Source organism: Somniosus microcephalus, unplaced genomic scaffold (genome assembly GCF_052327205.1).
Source record: "Somniosus microcephalus isolate GS21.2 unplaced genomic scaffold, FLI_Smic_1.0 unresolved_chr4, whole genome shotgun sequence".
In the NCBI taxonomy this organism is placed as follows: domain Eukaryota; kingdom Metazoa; phylum Chordata; class Chondrichthyes; order Squaliformes; family Somniosidae; genus Somniosus; species Somniosus microcephalus.
Window position 1 is genome coordinate 44,833,818 of NW_028225182.1, and position 19,273 is coordinate 44,853,090.

A 19,273-nucleotide genomic window follows, 5' to 3' on the forward strand; every position below is an offset into this window, starting at 1 on the left:
GTACACCGAGGATCCATTCGCCACGGTCAGCTCGTCTAACTGCTGCGTGCACTGGAGCAAGGCTGCAATGAGGGAAGAAGGCTTGCGGTCACTGAGGGGTCAGCGCTCGGGGTCACCGGGAGATCATGCTCGGGGTCACCGGGAGATCACGCTCAGGGTCACCTGGAGATCACGCTCGGGGTCACCGGGAGCTCACGCTCGGGGTCACCGGGAGATCACGCTCGGGGTCACCGGGAGATCACGCTCGGGGTCACCCGGAGATCACGCTCGGGGTCACAGGGAGATCAAGCTCGGTGTCACTGGGAGATCACGCTCGAGGTCACCGGGAGATCACGCTCGGGGTCACCGGGAGATCATGCTCGGGGTCACCGGGAGATCACGCTCGGGGTCACCCGGAGATCACGCTCGGGGTCACAGGGAGATCATGCTCGGTGTCACTGGGAGATCACGCTCGGTGTCACCCGGAGATCACGCTCGGGGTCACAGGGAGATCACGCTCGGGGTCACTGGGATCTCACGCTCGGGGTCACCGGGATATCACGCTCGGGGTCACTGGGAGCTCACGCTCGGGGTCACCGCGATCTCACGCTCGGGTCACCGGGAGCTCACGCTCGGGGTCACCGGGAGATCAAGCTCGGTGTCACCGGGAGATCACGCTCAGGGTCACTGGGAGCTCACGCTCGGTGTCACCGGGACATCATGCTCGGGGTCACCGGGAGATCACGCTCGGGGTCACCGGGAGATCACGCTCGGGTCACCGGAAGTTCACGCTCGGGGTCACTGGAAGTTCACGCTCGGGGTCACCCGGAGATCACGCTCGGGGTCACCGGGAGATAACGCTTGGGGTCACCGGGAGCTCACGCTCGGGGTCACTGGGAGATCATGCTCGGTGTCACCGGGAGATCACAATCGGGGTCACCGGGAGCTCAAGCTCGGGGTCACTGGGAGATCACGCTCGGGGTCACCGGGAGCTCACGCTCGGGGTCACCGGGAGCTCACGCTCGGGGTCACTGGGAGATCACGCTCGGGGTCTCCGGGAGATCGCGCTCGGAGTCACCGGGAGCTCACGCTTGGGGTCACCGGGAGCTCACGCTCGGGGTCACGGGGAGCTCACGCTCGGGGTCACGGGGAGATCACGCTCAGGGTCATGGGGAGATCACGCTCAGGGTCACGGGAGATCACGCTCGGGGTCACCGGGAGACCATCTTGGTCGAAAACAAACTGAATGGATTCCAATGAGCTGCTTGGTCCGGTCGGGATCTTTGCCCAGCGAGCGTGTTCCTCAATGGGGCAGAACAAGGTGGATGGAATGAAGAGCTTGGTGACTGAGGTAGGTTGAAGTGGGGGCCAATGCTGTACAAGCCTTGTATCAAACATTGGTTGGAGTACTGTGTGCAGTTCTGGTCGCCCCATTATAAAAACGATTGAGAGGCACTGGAGAGGGTGCAGAGAAAGATTTACAAGGATGACACCAGAACTGCGAGGTTATACAGGGGTCACAGTCTAAGGATAAGGGGTAAACCATTTAGGACAGAGATGAGGAGGAATTTTTTCACCCAGAGAGTGGTGAACCTGTGGAATTCTCTACCACAGAAGGCAGTAGAGGCCAATTCATTAAATATATTCAAGAAGGAGTTGGATATATTTCTTAAGGCTAAAGGGATCAAGGGATATGGAGAGAAGGCAGGGACCGGGTACTGAATTTGGATGATCAGCCATGATCGCATTGAATGGTGGAGCAGGCTCGAGAGGCCGAATGCCTACTCCTGCTCCTATCTTTTATGTTTCTATGTTTCATACCTATCAGGAAAGGATGAACAGGCTGGGTCTCTTTTCATAGAATCATAGAAATTTACGGCACAGAAAGAGGCCATTCGGCCCATCGTGTCTGTGCCGGCCGACAAAGAGCTGCCCAGCCTAATCCCAATTTCCCGCTCTTGGTCCGGAGCCCTGTAGGTTACGGCACTTCAAGAGCATATCCAAGCACTTTTTAAATGTGATGAGGGTTTCTGCCTCGACCACCCTTTCAGGCAGTGAGTTCCAGACCCCCACCACCCTCTGGGCAAAAAAAGTTCTCCTCAACTCCCCTCTAATCCGCCTACCAATTACTTTAAATCTGTGCCCCCTGGATATCGACCTCTCTGTCGAGGGAGATTCTGCTGAAAACTGAAGGCTGAGGGGTGACCTAATAGAGGTCTTGAAATTTATGAAATGTTTTATTAGAGCAAACACAGTTAGGAGTGTTTCCACGTGTGGAGAAGAGCAAAACTGGAGGCCATCAATATAAGATAGTCACCAAGAAATCCAATAGGGAATTCAGAAGAAACTTCTTTACCCAGAGAGTGGTGAGAATGTGGAACTCGCTACCACAGGGAGTGGTTGAAGCGACTAGTATCGATGCATGTGATGAAATATTCCATTCATCACTGCCTGTGACTGTGGTTGGTTTCAGTTTCATTTCCCTTACCTCTGTTCCGTTTCCTCACCATTGTATCTATATATATAAATCGGTACTTCTGTCATTCTGTCTGTCTATCTGTCTATCTGTCTGTCTGTCTATCTGTCTATCTGTCTATCTGTCTGCCATCACGTGTGCTTATGGGTATGCACTCGAAAGTTACAGGGCGTACCTACGCGCGCGTTACCTCCAAAGAAAGCTTACGCTTCCGAGACGGTTTTAAGCGTATTTACGTTTCGGCCGGGCTAAAATCCCGCCGCGGTATCCCAAAAACCTTCAACGTTCCGCTCATTAGCATCTCATTATCCGCTCATTAGCGACAGAGTGACCTCGAGCTCGACCAATCGTACGCCGGGTTGCTGGCGTGTGCCGCCGGGCCAATCGGTGCGCGTGTGGCCGGGCTTTATCGTTCTGAACCGAGGTGAGTCGCCGCCATCTTGATTCCAAACTTTTCCTTTCTTTTTCCCGCTTTCTGCGTCTTAAAAAAAAACGTTGCTTTTAAAACACATATTGTTTTAAAAAAAAATGATTTAGAAAGTAATTAACTTATCTAATCTCATTAATTTTCCTACCTTTCCCCTTTTTCCAGGTAGGCCTAGAAGCCTCGGCGTCTCCTCCGCACCCACGCCCGAGCTAGGCACCTCCGGCCCCACTCGAAGGCTGGAGGGCCGAGCCTCAGCCCAGCGCCGCTAGGGTGCGCGCGCAGCAGGAGCTGAGACGTCTCTGGCTCGGCCGGGGGGCGGGGCTTGCAGAGCGTCCAGCGTTACCCTGGCAACCGGGCCCGCCGGACGTCTCGCAAAGCCGCAATCGGCGGTCTTCACCTGGGGGGGCGCGACCCTCGGGGGGCCGCGACCCTCGGGGGGGGTGCGACCCTCGGGGGGGGGGGTGTGCTGCGCGCGCAGCAGGAGCAGCTGAGACGCGGCGTCTCTCTCTCTGGCTTGGTCAGCGTCACGGTTGCCCTGGCAACCGGGCCCGCCGGCCGAGAGAGACGCCGCGTCTCAGCTCCTTCTGCGCGCGCAATCGGCGGTCTTCACCTCGGGGGGGGGGGGGGTCCGCGACCCTCCGGGGGGGGCGCCCCCCGCCCTCCCTTCCCCCCCCGCCCTCCCTTCCCCCCCCTTTCCCCCCCCCACCCTCCCCCCCTCCCTTCCCCCCTCCCTTCCTCCCCCCCGCCCTCCCTTCCCCGCTCTCCCCCTCCCCCCTCCCTTCCCCTGCCCTCCCCCTCCCCCTCCCTCTCCCTCCCCCCGCCCTTCCCCTCCCTCCCTTCCCCTCCCTTCCTCCCCCCCTCCCCTCCCCCCACCCTCCCTTCCCCGCCCTCCCACGCCCTCCCCCTCCCCCTCCCCCCTCCCCTCCCCCTCTTCCCTCCCCCTCCCCTCCCCCTCTTCCCTCCCCCCCTCCCCTCCCTCTCTTCCCCCCAGTCGCGCTCTCTCTTCCCCCCAGTCGCTCTCTCTCTTCCCCCCAGTCGCTCTCTCTTCCCCCCAGTCGCTCTCTCTCTCTCTTCCAACAACAACATTCCCTCGAAAAAGCCTCGGCACCGCCGGGCACTTCAGCTAGTTGTACTATGTGTAGGGCTCCGCCCATACCTGGCCCATTGTATTGTACTATGTGTAGGGCTCCGCCCATACCTGGCCCCTATGTAAGCTGGCCCAGCCTGCAGCACATCCAGTATGGCAGAGCTCTGGATGGAAGATACCTCTCTCCTGTGTGTTACCTTCTAAGTCAATAAAAGCCTTGTTTTGTTTCGCTAACGTCGAGTCCCGGATTTATTGAGGCACATCAATGCATTTAAGTGGAGGCGAGACAAGCATGTGAGGGAGAAGGGAATAGAGGGTTACGCTGATAGAGTTAGATGAGGAAAGACGGGAGGAGGCTCGAGTGAAGCATAAACGCTGGCATGGACTGGTTGGGCCGAATGGCCTGTTTCTGTGCTGCATATCCTAGGTAATTCTGTGTAGAGCCTCTTGATGTCCCCACTCACCATGCGCATTTTTAACAGCACCTCCTGCACACCCACCTGCACGGAAACGTGTCAATTGACCAGTGTTAGCCCAGCAGGTGTGCCTGGCTACACTGTGAGATCAGTGTCACTGCCTCTGCCATCGCTTCACATTGTCCTTCCTTCCTGTTCAATTTCTGCAATGGTTACTCCTCTCCCTTTCTCTCTCGGTGAAACTGTGCGGCACACCATGGTGATGTAAAAGATGCCACGGCACTCTTTTGAGCGGGGCGGGGGGGGGGAGTTCTCCCCGGTGTCCTGGGGCCAATATCTATCCCTCAACAACATCACTAAAAAGCAGTCGATCTGGTCATTATCACGTTGCTGTTTGTGGGATCCTGCCGTGCGCAAATTGGCTGCCGCGTTTTCCGACATCTCAACAGTGACCACACTTCAAAAATTCCCTGGATTCTGGAGAGGTCCCACCGGACTGGAAAACCGCAAATGTAACGCCCCTATTCAAGAAAGGAGGGAGACGGAAAGCAGGCAACTATCAAGCAGTTAGTCTAACATCTGTCGTTGGGAAAATGCTGGAGTCCATCATTAAGGAAGTGGTAGCAGGACATTTAGAAAATCATAATATCGTCAAGCAGAGTCAGCGTGGTTTTATGAAAGGGAAATCATGTTTGACAAATTTGCCAGAGTTCTTTGAGGATGTAACGAGCAGGGTGGATAAAGGGAACCAGTGGATGTGGTGTATTTGAATTTCCAGAAGGCATTCGATAAGGTGCCACATAAAAGGTTACTGCACAAGATAAGAGCTCACTGGGTTGAGGATAATATATTGGCATGGATAGAGGATTGGCTAACTAACAGAAAACAGAGAGTCGGGATAAATGGGTCATTTTCAGGTTGGCAAACTGTAACTAGTGGGGTGCTGCAGGGATCAGTGCTGGGGCCTCAACTATTTACAATCTATATTAATGACTTGGATGAAGGGACTGAGTGTAATGTGGGCAAATTTGCTGATGATACAAAGATAGGTGGGAAAGCAAATTGTGTGGAGGACGCAAAGAATCTCCAAAGGGATATAGATAGGCTAAGTGAGTGGGCAAAGTTCTGGCAGATGGAGTTTAATGTGGGAAAATGCAAGGTTATCCACTTTGGTAGGAAAAGTAAAGCAAATTATTATTTAAATGGGGAGAGATTACAAAATGCTGGGGTACAGAGGGATCTGGGGGTCCTTGTACATGAATCACAAAAAGTTAGCATGCAGGTACAGCAAGTAATTAGGAAGGTAAATGGAGTGTTGGCCTTTTTTGCAAAGGGAATGAAGTATAAAAGTAGGGAAGTCCTGTTACAACTGTACAGGGCGTTGGTGAGACCACACCTGGAGTACTGTGTACAGTTTTGGTCTCCTTATTTAAGGAAGGATATACTCGCATTGGAGGCAGTTCAGAGAAGGTTCACGAGGTTGATTCCTGGGATGAAGGGGTTGTCTTATGAAGAAAGGTTGAGCAGGTTGGGCCTATACTCATTGGAGTTTAGAAGAATGAGAGGGGATCTTATTGAAACATGTAAGATTCTGAGGGGGCTTGACAGGGTAGATGCAGAGAAGATGTTTCCCCTCGTGGGGGAATCTAGAACTAGGGGGCACAGTTTCAGGAAAAGGGGGCACCCATTTGAAATGGAAATGAGGAGGAATTTATTCTCTCAGAGGGTCGAGAATCTCTGGAATTCTCTTCCCCGGAGAGCTGTGGAGGCGGAGTCAGTGAATATATTTAAGGTGGAGAGAGACAGATTTTTGAAAGGTAAGGGAGTCGAGGGTTATGGGGAGCGGGCGGGGAAGTTGAGGCCAAGATCAGATCAGCCATGATCTTATTGAATGGCGGAGCAGGCTCGAGGGGCCAAATGATCTACACTTACTCCTACGTCTTATGTTCTTATGTATGTAATTACTTCACTGGCTGTAGAACGCTTTGTGATGCCCTGAGGTTAAGAAAAGCGCTATGGAAATGCAAATTCTACCTTCCTTGCCTTCTGAAAGAATTTGAGAGATATAATGTTGGCCCAGGACACCAGGGGAGAGCAAGAGCAGGTCAGAGGCTGGGTATTCTGCAGCGAGTGTCTCACTTCCTGACTCCCCAAAGCCTTTCCACCATCTACAAGGCACAAGTCAGGAGTGTGATGGAATACTCTCCACTTGCCTGGATGAGTGCAGCTCCAACAACACTCAAGAAGCTCGACACCATCCAGGACAAAGCAGCCCGCTTGATCGGCACCCCATCCACCACCTTAAACATTCACTCCCTCCTCCACCGGCGTACCGTGGCTGCAGTGTGTACCGTCTACAAGATGCACTGCAGCAACTCGCCAAGGCTTCTTCGGCAGCACCTCCCAAACCCGCGACTTCCACCACTTAGAAGGACAAGGGCAGCAGGCGCATGGGAACACCACCACCTCCAAGTTCCCCTCCAAGTCACACACCATCTTGATTTGGAAATATATCAGCCGATCCTTCATTGTCGCTGGGTCAAAATCCTGGAACTCCCTCCCTAACAGCACTGTGGGAGCACCTTCACCACACGGACTGCAGCGGTTCAAGAAGGCGGCTCACCGCCACCTTCTCAAGGGCAACTAGGGATGGGCAATAAATGCTGGGCCTTGCCAGCGACGCCCAGATCCCAGGAACGAAGATTTTTTTTTCTCCAGGGTGTTGTTCGTAGCATATTCCTGGAGAGTAATCTTCAATTCCTGAAGATCCCAGGGCTATCGTGGAGGGACGGTAACAACCCTACCTTCAGAAAGGAGGTGGGCGACAGTGAAATGCTTTGTAAAGCAGGGTGGGTGGAAGTGTAAATCTGACGTAAACACTTACTCTTGGCGGTGCTGAGAGTCACTGTCATCAGCAGAAGAAGGAAGAAGACTCTTCCCGCGGCCATTGTTTGAACCTCGGCAAGCAACCTGTTGGAAAAAGCACAAGCAACAGTTAACTCGTTTCAGCCAACACCATGTGCCCCTGGTAGTCACTGACACCGAGTACAGGGCAACCCAGAGCATGGGCTGCACGGTTCGCTCCTTACAGCCTTGGTCCAAACACGGACAAAGGAGCTGAATTCCAGAGGTGAGGTGAGAGTGACTGCCCCTTGACATCAAGGCAGCATTTGACCGAGTGTGGCATCAAGGAGCCCTCGTAAAACTGAAGTCAATGGGTATCAAGGGGGAAAACGCTCCACTGGCTGGAGTCATAAATAGCACAAAGGAAGATGGTTGTGGTGGTTGGAGGTCAATAATCTCAGCCCCTGGACATCGCTGCAGGAGTTCCTCAGGGCAGTGTCCTAGGCCCAACCATCTTCAGCTGCTTCATCAATGACCTTCCCTCCAACATAAGGTCAGAAGTGGGGATGGTCGCTGATGACTGCACAGTGTTCAGTTCCATTCACAACTCCTCCGACAATGAAGCAGTCCGTGCCCACATACAGCAAGAGCTGTATGACATTCAGGCTTGGGCTGATAAGTGGCAGGTAACATTCGCACCACAGAAGTGCCAGGCAATGACTATCTCCAACAAGAGAGAGTCTAACCACCGCCCCTTGACATTCAACGGCATTACCGTTGCCGAATCCCCCACCATCAACATCCTGGGGGTCACCATTGACCAGAAACTTAACTGGACCAGCCACATAAATACTGTGGCAACAAGAGCAGGTCAGAGGCTGGGTATTCTGTGGCGAGTGTCTCACCTCCTGACTCCTCAAAGCCTTTCCACCATCGAAAAGGCACAGGTCAGGAGTGTGATGGAATACTCTCCACTTGCCTGGATGAGTGCAGCTCCAACAACACTCAAGAAGCTCGACACCATCCAGGACAAAGCAGCCCGCTTGATTGGCACCCCATCCACCACCTTAAACATTCACTCCCTCCACCACCGGCGTACCGTGGCTGCAGTGTGTACCATCTACAAGATGCACTGCAGCAACTCGCCAAGGCTTCTTCGGCAGCACCTCCCAAACCCGTGATCTCTTCCACCTAGAAGGACAAGGGCAGCAGGCGCATGGGAACACCACCACCTCCAAGTTCCCCTCCAAGTCACACACCATCCTGACTTAGAAGTATATCGGCCATTCCTTCATCGTCGCTGGGTCAAAATCCTGGAACTCCCTCCCTAACAGCACTGTGGGAGCACCTTCACCCCACGGACTGCAGCGGTTCAAGAAGGCGGCTCACCACCACCTTCTCAAGGGCAACTAGGGATGGGCAATAAATGCCGGACTTGCCAGCGACGCCCACATCCCAGGAACGAATTTTTTTTAAATTACCTACCTTTCTGTGTGTGAGCGGGTCTGTACATGTACGTGTGTGTGCATGCAACTGTTTATGTGTGTCTGTGTGTGTGTGCGTGTGCTTGTGTGCGTGTGTCACGTTTAGATGCCGAGTGGGCAGTGTTGTGACGGGAGTTATGTGTAGACCCAGAATAGGTAAGAGCGGGACACGTCTAGGAAAGACTGGATAGGGGTAAGTCTAGAGTCACGGGTTGACACAGACCGCGTAGGGGTGGGACTGGAGTCACGTGTAGGCCCAGACCGGGTAGGGGTGGGACTGGAGTCACGTGTAGGCCCAGACCGGGTAGGGGTGACTGGAGTCACGTGTAGGCCCAGACCGGGTAGGGGTGAGACTGGAGTCACGTGTAGGCCCAGACCGGGTAGGGGTGAGACTGGAGTCACGTATAGGCCCAGACTGAGCAGGGGTAGGACTGGAGTCACGTGTAGGCCCAGACCGGGTAGGGGTGAGACTGGAGTCACGTATAGGCCCAGACTGAGCAGGGGTAGGACTGGAGTTACGTGTAGGCCATCTTTCTTGGGGTTGCAGGTTCCCGTCCCTGAAGGGCATGAGTGTTGAACCAGGGACAATGGAAACTATGAAGCGTTTATGTAAATAGGGTGAGCTTTATTCTGTATCTAACCCATGCTGTACCTGCCCTGGGAGTGTTTGATGGGACAGTGTAGAGGGAGCTTTACTCTGTATCTAACCCGTGCTGTACCTGCCCTGGGAGTGTTTGATGGGACAGTGTAGAGGGAGCTTTACTCTGTATCTAACCCGTGCTGTACCTGCCCTGGGAGTGTTTGATGGGACACTGCAAGGAGAGCTTTATTCTGTATCTAAACCGTGTTGTACCTGCCCTGGGAGTGTTTGATGGGACAGTGTAGAGAGAGCTTTACTCTGTATCTAACCTGTGTTGTACCTGCCCGGGGAGTGTTTGATGGGACAGTGTAGAGGGAGCTTTACTCTGTATCTAACCCGTACAGTACCTGCCTTAAGAGTGTTTGATGGGACAGTGTACAGGGAGCTTTACTCTGTATCTAACCTGTACTGTACCTGCCCTGAGAGTGTTTGATGGGACAGTGTAGAGGAAGCTTTACTCTGTATCTAACCCGTGCTGTACCTGCCCTGGGAGTGTTTGATGGGACAGTGTAGAGAGAGCTTTACTCTGTATCTGACGTGTGCTGTACCTGCCCTGGGAGTGTTTGATGGTACAGTGTAAAGAAAGCTTTACTCTGTATCTAACCTATGCTGTACCTGCTCTGGGAGTGTTTGATGCGACAGTGTAGAGGGAGCTTCACTCTGTATCTAACTCGTACTGTACCTGCCCTGAGAGTGTTTAATGGATAGTGTAGAGATGGCTTTACTCTGTATCTAACCCGTATTGTACCTGCCTGGGAGTGTTTGATGGGACAGTGTAGAGAGAGCTTTACTCTGTCCCTAACCCGTGCTGTACCTGCCCTGAGAGTGTTTGATGGGACAGTGTAGGGGGGGCTTTACTCTGCATCTAACCCCTGCAGTACCAGCCCTGGGAGTGTTTGATGGGACAGTGTAGAGGGAGCTTTACTCTGTATCTAACCTGTGCTGTACCTGCCCTGGGAGTGTTTGATGGGACAGTGTAGAGGAAGCTTTACTCTGTATCTAATCCGTGCCGTCCCTGCCCTGAGAGTGTTTGATGGGACAGTGTAGAGGGAGCTTTACTCTGTATCTAACCTGTGCTGTACCTGCCCTGGGAGTGTTTGATGGGACAGTGTAGAGGAAGCTTTACTCTGTATCTAATCCGTGCCGTCCCTGCCCTGAGAGTGTTTGATGGGACAGTGTAGGGGGGGCTTTACTCTGCATCTAACCCCTGCAATACCAGCCCTGGGAGTGTTTGATGGGACAGTGTAGAGGGAGCTTTACTCTGTATCTAACCTGTGCTGTACCTGCCCTGGGAGTGTTTGATGGGACAGTGTAGAGGAAGCTTTACTCTGTATCTAATCCGTGCCGTACCTGCCCTGAGAGTGTTTGATGGGATAGTGTAGAGGGAGCTTTACTCTGTATGTAACCTGTGCTGTACCTGCCCTGGGAGTGTTTGATGGGACAGTGTAAAGGGAGCATCACTCTGTATCTAACCCGTTCTGTACCTGCCCTAGGAGGGTTTGATGGGACAGTGTAGAGGGAGCTTTACACTGTATCTAACCCGTGCTGTACCTGCCCTGGGAGTGTTTGATGGGACAGTGTAGAGGGAGCTTTACTCTGTATCTAACCTGTGCTGTACCTGCTCTGGGAGTGTTTGAAGGGACAGTGTAGGTGGAGCATTATTCTGTATCTGACCTGTGCTGTACCTGCCCTGGGAGTGTTTGATGGGACAGTAAAAAGGGAGATTTACACTGTATCTAACCCGTGCTGTACCTGCCCTGGGAGTGTTTGAAGGGACAGTGTAGGGGGAGCATTACTCTGTATCTGACCTGTGCTGTACCTGCCCTGGGAGTGTTTGATGGGACAGTGTATGGGGAGCATTACTCTGGATCTAACCCGTGCTGTACCTGCCCTGAGAGTGTTTAATGGGACAGGGTAGAGGAAGCTTTACTCTGTATATTATAAGTATATTAAGGGCAAGGGGATAACCAGGGAAAGAGTAGGGCCTATTAGGGACCAAAGTGGCAATCTGTGTGTAGAGCCGGAAGATGTGGGTGAGGTTTTAAATGAATATTTTGCATCTGTGTTCACTATGGAGAAGGACGATGTAGGCATAGAAATCAGGCAGGGGGATTGTGATACACTTGAACAAATTAGTATTGAGAGGGAGCAGGTACTAGAGGTTTTAGTAAGCTTTAAAGTGGATAAACCCCCAGGCCCGAACGAGATGTATCCCAGGCTGCTGTGTGAGGCAAGGGAGGAGATTGCAGGGGCTCTGACACAAATTTTCAGAACCTCTCTGGCCACAGGGGAAGTGCCAGAGGACTGGAGAACAGCTAACGTAGTACCATTGTTCAAGAAAGGATGTAGGGATAAACCACGGAATTACAGCCCAGTGAGCCTAACATCAGTGGTAGGGAAATTATTGGAAAATATTCTGAGGGACAGAATTAGTCTCCACTTGGAGAGGCAAGGATTAATCAAGGATAGTCAGCATGGCTTTGTCAGGGGGTGATCATGTCTAACCAATTTGATTGAATTTTTCAAGAGTTGACTAGGTGTGTGGATGAGGGTAGTGCAGTTGATGTAGTCTACATGGACTTCAGTAAGGCATTTGACAAAGTCCTGCATGGGAGACTGGTCAAGAAGGTAAGAGCCCATGGGATCCAGGGCAATTTGGCACATTGGATCCTAAACTGGCTTAGTGGCAGGAGGCAGAGGGTGATGGTCGAAGGTTGTTTTTGTGACTGGAAGCCTGTGTCCAGTGGTGTACCACAGGGATCGGTGCTGGGTCCTTTGCTGTTTGTAGTGTACATTAATGATTTAGATATGAATGTAGGAGGTATGATCAGTAAGTTCGCAGATGACACGAAAATTGGTGGAGTGGTAAATAGCGAGGAGGGAAGCCTCAGGCTACAGGACAATATAGACGGGTTGGTTAGATGGGCAGAACAGTGGCAAATGGATTTTAACCCTGAAAAGTGTGAGGTGATGCATTTTGGGAGGACTAACAAGGCAAGGGATACACAATGAATGGTAGCATCCTAGGAAGGACAGAGGATCAGAGGGACCTTGGTGTGCATGCACATAGATCCATGAAGGCAGCAGGACAGGTAGATAAGGTGGTTAAAAAGGCACATGGGATACTTATATTCTATGCCTCGGCTAATGAAGGCAAGAGCAGGGAGGTTATGATGGAGCTGTACGAAACGCTAGTTAGGCCACAGCTGGAATACTGTGTGCAGTTCTGGTCGCCACACTATAGGAAGGATGTGATTGCATTGGAGAGGGTGCAGAGGAGATTAACCAGGATGTTACCTGGGCTGGAGCGCTTCAGCTATGAAGAGAGACTGGACAGGCTGGGGTTGTTTTCATTAGAGCAGAGAAGGCTGAGGGGGGACCTGATTGAGGTGTACAAAATTATGAGGGGCATAGATAGGGTAGATAGAAAGGAACTTTTCCCCTTAGTAGAGGGGTCAATAACCAGGGGGCATAGTTTCAAGGCAAGGGGCAGGAGGTTTAGAGGGGATTTGAGGAAAAGCTTTTTCACCCAGAGGGTGGTTGGAATCTGGAACTCACTGCCTGAAAGGGTGGTAGAGGCAGGAACCCTCACAACATTCAAGAAGCATTTAGATGAGCACTTGAAACGCCATAGCATACAAGGCGACGGACCAAGTGCTGGAAAATGGGATTAGAATAGACAGGGCTTGATGGCCTGCGTGGACACGATGGGGCGAAGGGCCTCTTTCTGTGCTGTATAAATCTATGACTCTATCAATGTATCTAACCTGTGCTGTACCTGCCCTGAGACTGTTTGATAGGACAGTGTAGAGGAAGCATGACTCTATCTAAGCCGTGTTGTACCTGCCATGGGAGTGTTTGATGGGACACTGTAGAGGGAGATTTACTCTGTATCTAACTCATGCTGTACCTGTCCTGGGAGTGTTTGATGGGACAGTGTCGAGGGAGATTTACTCTGTATCTAACCTGTGCTGTACCTGCCCTGGGAGTGTTTGATGGGACAGTGTAGAGAGAGCTTTACTCTGTATCTAACCCGTGCTGTACCTGCCCTGGGAGTGTTTGATGGGACAGTGTAGAGGGAGCTTTACTCTGTATCTAACCGTTGCTGTATCTGCCCTGGCATTGTTTGATGGGACAGTGCTGAGGGAGCTCTACTCTGCATTTAACCCATGCTGTAACTGCCCTGGGACTGTTTGATGGGACAGTGTAGAGTGAGCTTTACTCTGTATCTAAACCATGCTGTACCTGCCCTGGGAGTGTTTGACGAGACAGTGTACAGGGAGCTTTACTCTGTATCTAACCCGTGCTGTACCTGCCCTGGGAGTGTTTGACGAGACAGTGTACAGGGAGCTTTACACTGTATCTAACCCGTGCTGTACCTGCCCTGGGAGTGTTTGATGAGACAGTGTAGAGGGAGCTTTACTCTGTATCTAACCTGTGCTGTACCTGCCCTGGGAGTGTTTGATGGGACAGTGTAGAGGGAGCTTTACTCTGTATCTAACCCGTGCTGTACCTGCCCTGGGAGCGTATGATGGGACAGTGTAGAGGGAGCTTTACTCTGTATATAACCCGTGCTGTACCTGCCCTGTGTGTGTTTGGTGGGACAGTGCAGAGGGAGCTTTACTCTGGATCTCACCCGTGCTGTACCTACCCTGGGAGTGTTTGATGGGACAGTGTAGCGAGAGTTTTACTCTGTATCTAACCCGTACTGTACCTGCCCTGAGAGTGTTTAATGGATAGTGTAGAGATGGCTTTACTCTGTATCTAACCTGTATTGTACCTGCCTGGGAGTGTTTGATAGGACAGTGTAGAGGGAGCTTTACTCTGAATCTTACACGTGCTTTACTTGCCCTGGGAGTGTTTGATGGGACAGTGTGGAGGGAGCTTTACTCTGTATCTAACCTGTGCTGTACCTGCCCTGGGAGTGTTTGATGGGACAGTGTAGAGGGAGCTTTACTCTGAACTAACCTGTGCAGTACCTGTTCTGGGAGTGTTTGATGGGACAGTAAAAAGGGAGATTTACAGTGTATCTAACCTGTGCTGTACCTGCCCTGGGAGTGTTTGAAGGGACAGTGTAGGGGGAGCATTACTCTGTATCTGACCTGTGCTGTCCCTGCCCTGGGTGTGTTTGATGGGACAGTAAAAAGGGAGATTTACACTGTATCTAACCTGTGCTGTACCTGCCCTGGGAGTGTTTGAAGGGACAGTGTAGGGGAAGCATTACTCTGTATCTGACCTGTGCTGTACCTGCCCTGGGAGTGTTTGATGGGACAGTGTAGAGGGAGATTTACTCTGTATCTAACCCGTGCTGTACCTGCCCTGACAGTGTTTGATGGGACAGTGTAGAGGGAACTTTGCTCTGTATCTAACCTGTGCTGTACCTGCCCTGGGAGTGTTTAATGGGACAGGGTAGAGGGAGATTTACTCTGTATCTAACCTGTGCTGTACCTGCCCTGGGAGTGTTTGATGGGACAGTGTAGGGGGAGCTTTACTCTGTATTTAACACGTGCTGTGCCTGGCCTGGGAGTGTTTGATGGGACAGTGTAGAGGGATCTTTACTCTGTACCTAACCCATGCTTTTCCTGCCCTGGGAGTGTTTGATGGGACAGTGTAGAGAGAGCTTTACTCTGTATCTAACCCGTACTGTACATGCCCTGGCAGTGTTTGATGGGACAGTGCAGAGGGAGCTTTACTCTGCATTTAACCCGTGCTGTAACTGCCCTGGGAGTGTTTGATGGGACAGTGTAGAGAGAGTTTTACTCTGTATCTAACCCGTGCTGTAGCTGCCCTGGGAGTGTTTGATGGGACAGTGTAGAGGGAGCTTTACTCTGTATCTAACCCGTGCTGTACCTGCCCTGGGAGTGTTTGCTGGGACAGTGTAGAGGGAGCTTTACTCTGTATCTAACCCGTGCTGTACCTGCCCTGGGAGTGTTTGATGGGACAGTGTGGAGGGAGCTTTACTCTGTATCTGACCCGTGCTGTACCTGTCCTGGGAGTGTTTGACGGGACAGTGTAGAGAGAGCTTTACTCTGTATCTAACCCGTGCTGTACCTGCCCTGGGTGTGTTTGATGGACAGTGTAGAGGGAGCTTTACTCTGTATCTAACCCGTGCTGTGTCTGCCCTGGGTGTGTTTGATGGACAGTGTAGAGGGAGCTTTACTCTGTATCTAACCCGTGCTGTACCTGCCCTGGGAGTGTTTGATGGGACAGTGTAGAGAGAGCTTTACTCTGTATCTGACCCGTGCTGTACCAGCCCTGGGAGTGTTTGATGGGACAGTGTAGAGAGAGCTTTACTCTGTATCTGACCCGTGCTGTACCAGCCCTGGGAGTGTTTGATGGGACAGTGTAGAGAGAGCTTTACTCTGTATCTAACCCGTGCTGTGTCTGCCCTGGGAGTGTTTGACGGGACAGTGTAGAGGGAGCTTTACTCTGTATCTGACCCGTGCTGTGTCTGCCCTGTGAGTGTTTGACGGGACAGTGTAGAGGGAGTGAGGAGCAGAGGAAGATCTGACAGCAGAGGGGAATGGACTAAGAGTCAGTTCGCATCAGATGGGAAAGAACTCAGTCAAGGCTTATGCGGAGTATGTATGTCAGGGAATGAAGGATTTCGGACAGCAGACATTTGAGATGTTGCAGTCAGTGTGAATCGTGTCTGAGGGCTCATTAAAATTGATATCCCAGCATAAAAAACGTACTTGAGGGCCTGGACAGCCATGATACAGGAAGCGAGACACCGCATAACAACAACACCTTGCATTGATATAGCGCCTTTAATGCATGCGCTTCACAGGAGCGTAGTGAGACAAAACTTGACACCGAACCGCACAAGGTGATATTAGGACAGATGACCAAGAGGTAGGTTTTATGGAGTATCTTACAGGAGGAGAGAGAGGTAGCGATGCGGAGAGGTTTAGGGAGGGAATTCCAGAGCTTAGGGCGCAGGCAGCTGAAGGCACGGCCGCCAATGGCGGAGCGATGGAAATCGGGGGATGCGCAAGAGGCCGGACTTGGAGGAGCGCGGAGATCTCGGGGGTTTGCAGGGCTGGAGGAGGTTACAGAGTTCGGGAGGGGGCGAGGGCCACGGAGGGGTTTGAAAACGAGGATGAGAATTTTAAAATCGAGGCGTTGCCGAACCTGGAGCCAATGTAGGTCGGCGAGCACAGGGGGTGATGGGCGAACGGGACTTGGTGCGAGCTAGGACACGGGGCAGCCGAGTTTTGGATGACCTCAAGTTTACGGAGAGTGGAAGGCCAGGTCATGAACAGAGCAGAGAGCCCTCAGTGATGTGTCTCCTCTTCTCCCTTCCCTTTGAGTTATTATTCAGCCATTTAGACGGGGAGGGGTCTGTGTTTGATCCTAAATCAGGGCTGGGTGTGCCAGTGTTGGGGGCTCCTGTGTTAGGAAGGGGAAATTCAACCAGGATTGCTGCACCGGATCCCTGTGTGTTCTCCTGCGTCGCGGGGGGAAGGAGAGGACTGGGCACAGAGGTGATGCCTTCACAGTGGAATTGCCTGATGGCATTATTGCTCCCCCCCTTAAAAAGGGTCAGTTACCCTCCTGCAGGTTACCCAAAAAGGACGCTTGGGCAGCAAGAGTTGGCAGGCTATTCAGCCACGTAGGGCATCGCAGCTGCACTCACTCCCGCCCTCGCTCAACACCCAGTCAGCAGAAATCACAGAGCAGCTGGTTCCCAAGTCTGCTGACTCAGCAGACCCTGGTGTTTTACAGAACAGCAGAGTCATGCCTGCAAGAGCAGCTCCCACCGCCCCCCCCCACCCCCCGGTCGAGCTGCAGCGTCAATGCGGGAGTCTCTTGAACACGACATCACGCCGGGGCAACCACCCATCCTCTGCTTGTTGTCCTTTACCCCTCCCACCTCCCCCACCACCCACCCCATCCCCTCCCCCAACACCCCCCCATCCCCCCATCCCCTCCCCCAACACCCCGCCCCTCCATTCCATCCCAAAATTAGTTCGAAACATTCGGCAAGATTTCTGCCTTCTATTTCCACCCACCCCACCTCATTCACTGTGCCACCCACTGGTTCGCACACTGCAAAGATGCAGAAGCAATTTTGCGCACAGCAAGATCCTGCCAACAGCCGCTAAAATGAATCTCATTTTTTTTTTGAAGTGATGTTGTTTCGAGATGATGAACATTGGCCCAGGAAACCGGGGAGAGTTGCCCTCCGCCACCCCCGGCCCCCCGCCGCCCCCTTGTTCTTCTTCCAATAGTGGCCGTGGGATCTTTAACGTCCCACGACAGGAGCGGGGGTTGTGGGTTAAGGGGGGTGGGGAAGGGCCTCGGTTTGAGGTCTCATCTGAAGGACAGCACCTCCGGCAGCGCTCCCTCTCTCCGCACCGCCCCCCCCCCCTCCGTCCTCCGCCCCCGCCTCGGCACCGGTGCTGGGAAGCGCGCGGGGCCTGTGGCTCGGGCTCAAGTCCCCGCCGGAACGGGGGCTGGAACCCGCAGCCTGCTGACTCAAGCAGAGGGGGTGGGGGGGCGGCTGAGGGAGTGACTCGGGCTGGGCCCGCAGCCTTTGCCGCTATCGCACACAAACAAGGTCGTTAGCTCTGAAGGCAACATAACAATAGCAGCACCGCTGCTGGCCCTGCAGCTGGCCCTGCAGCTGAATGATGAAGCAATCTATTTCGCTGTCCAACAGCCTGCTGTGACTGTACTGCCTGAACTCGTTTGCATCCATCTGCTCTACATGCACGGACAATGCCTCCCACAGCTGCAGCTGCACTCTCCCTTTTCCCTCTCCTCCATCTTTAGTTCTCCCCCTTTCTCTCTCTCTTGGTCCCTATCTCGTTCTCTCTCTCTCTCTCCCTCCATCTATCTCCTAACACCGCTCTCTCTCCCTCCATCTATCTCCTAACACCTCTCTCTCTCTGGTCCTCTCTCTTACGTTTCCTCTCTTCCTCTGTCTCTATGTCTCTGTCGCAGCCCCTCTTTTTCTCCCCTCTCCCTCCCCCTTTTCCTTCTCTGTCCCCCTCTGTCGCTCCATCTCCCCCCTCGTCCTGTCAAACGGTCGACCAAAAAAAAAAATGCTAAAAAAAAAAACCCACATAAGCAGCCCCTCGCTGCCAATAAAACCGAGACTTGCCGCAGAGGCTGCAGTATATCGTACTCACAGACCGAAGGCCTCGGCTAACTGAGGGCTGCTCTCAAGACCTGCAGGCAAGCCTCTCGTGCTGTCTTCACCCGATTGGAATAATGGATTTCCACTCCAGCTGCGAGTGACGTGTGCAGGAAGGTCAACAGATTGGAGATGCGCAATTTTAAACTGGCAGCAAGCTGGCTGCTGGTGCCCTTGCTAAGCAGTGGCTGCTGACAGTGTCTGTCCTCCAGTGCATTGGCTGCACTGAGAACTACGCAGAAAGAGCACCCGGCTTAACGTGGGCCAACCCACCTTCCGTTCCCTTTATCCCCAAACACTTTCAATCGGCCATGATTCCAGGGCGGAATTTAAAAAATAAAAATGTGGATAGATATAATTCCATTACTGCTGGTCCAGTATCAGGTTAAATGTCCTCATTCTCTCTCTCTGTCTCTTTCTCTCTCTCTCCCCTCTCAGCGCCCCCGCCATGCCCTCGCCGGCAGGCCGACAGATCCCCGGCCGCACTCCTTGCGGCCAGTGGCATCGAGCTATTCTACCATGGGGAGAGCATCACAGGCGCTTGGGAACACTGCCACCTCCAAGTTCCCCTCCAGGTCACACACCAGCGTGCCTTGGAAATACATCGGCTGTTCCTTCATCGTCGCCGGGTCGAAATCCTGGAACTCCCTCCCTAACAGCACCGTGGGAGTACCTTCGCCACCCGGACTGCAGTGGTTCAAGAAGGCAGCTCACCAACACTTTTTCAAGGGCAACTAGAGATGGGCAATAAATGCCGGCTGCTATTTTTACTCCCATG

At 52.9% G+C, this 19,273-nt stretch overlaps 1 long non-coding RNA gene across 1 annotated transcript; it reads right to left on the minus strand.

Annotated features, from left to right (window-relative positions):
- Positions 1–18,719, minus strand: LOC147090664 (uncharacterized). The gene is made up of 3 exons (XR_015075292.1): positions 18,491–18,719; positions 7,270–7,355; positions 1–62 (listed from the first exon to the last, which is right to left on the minus strand). It is a non-coding gene; the product is annotated as an uncharacterized LOC147090664 (long non-coding RNA).
- Positions 18,720–19,273: the final 554 nt, after the last annotated feature.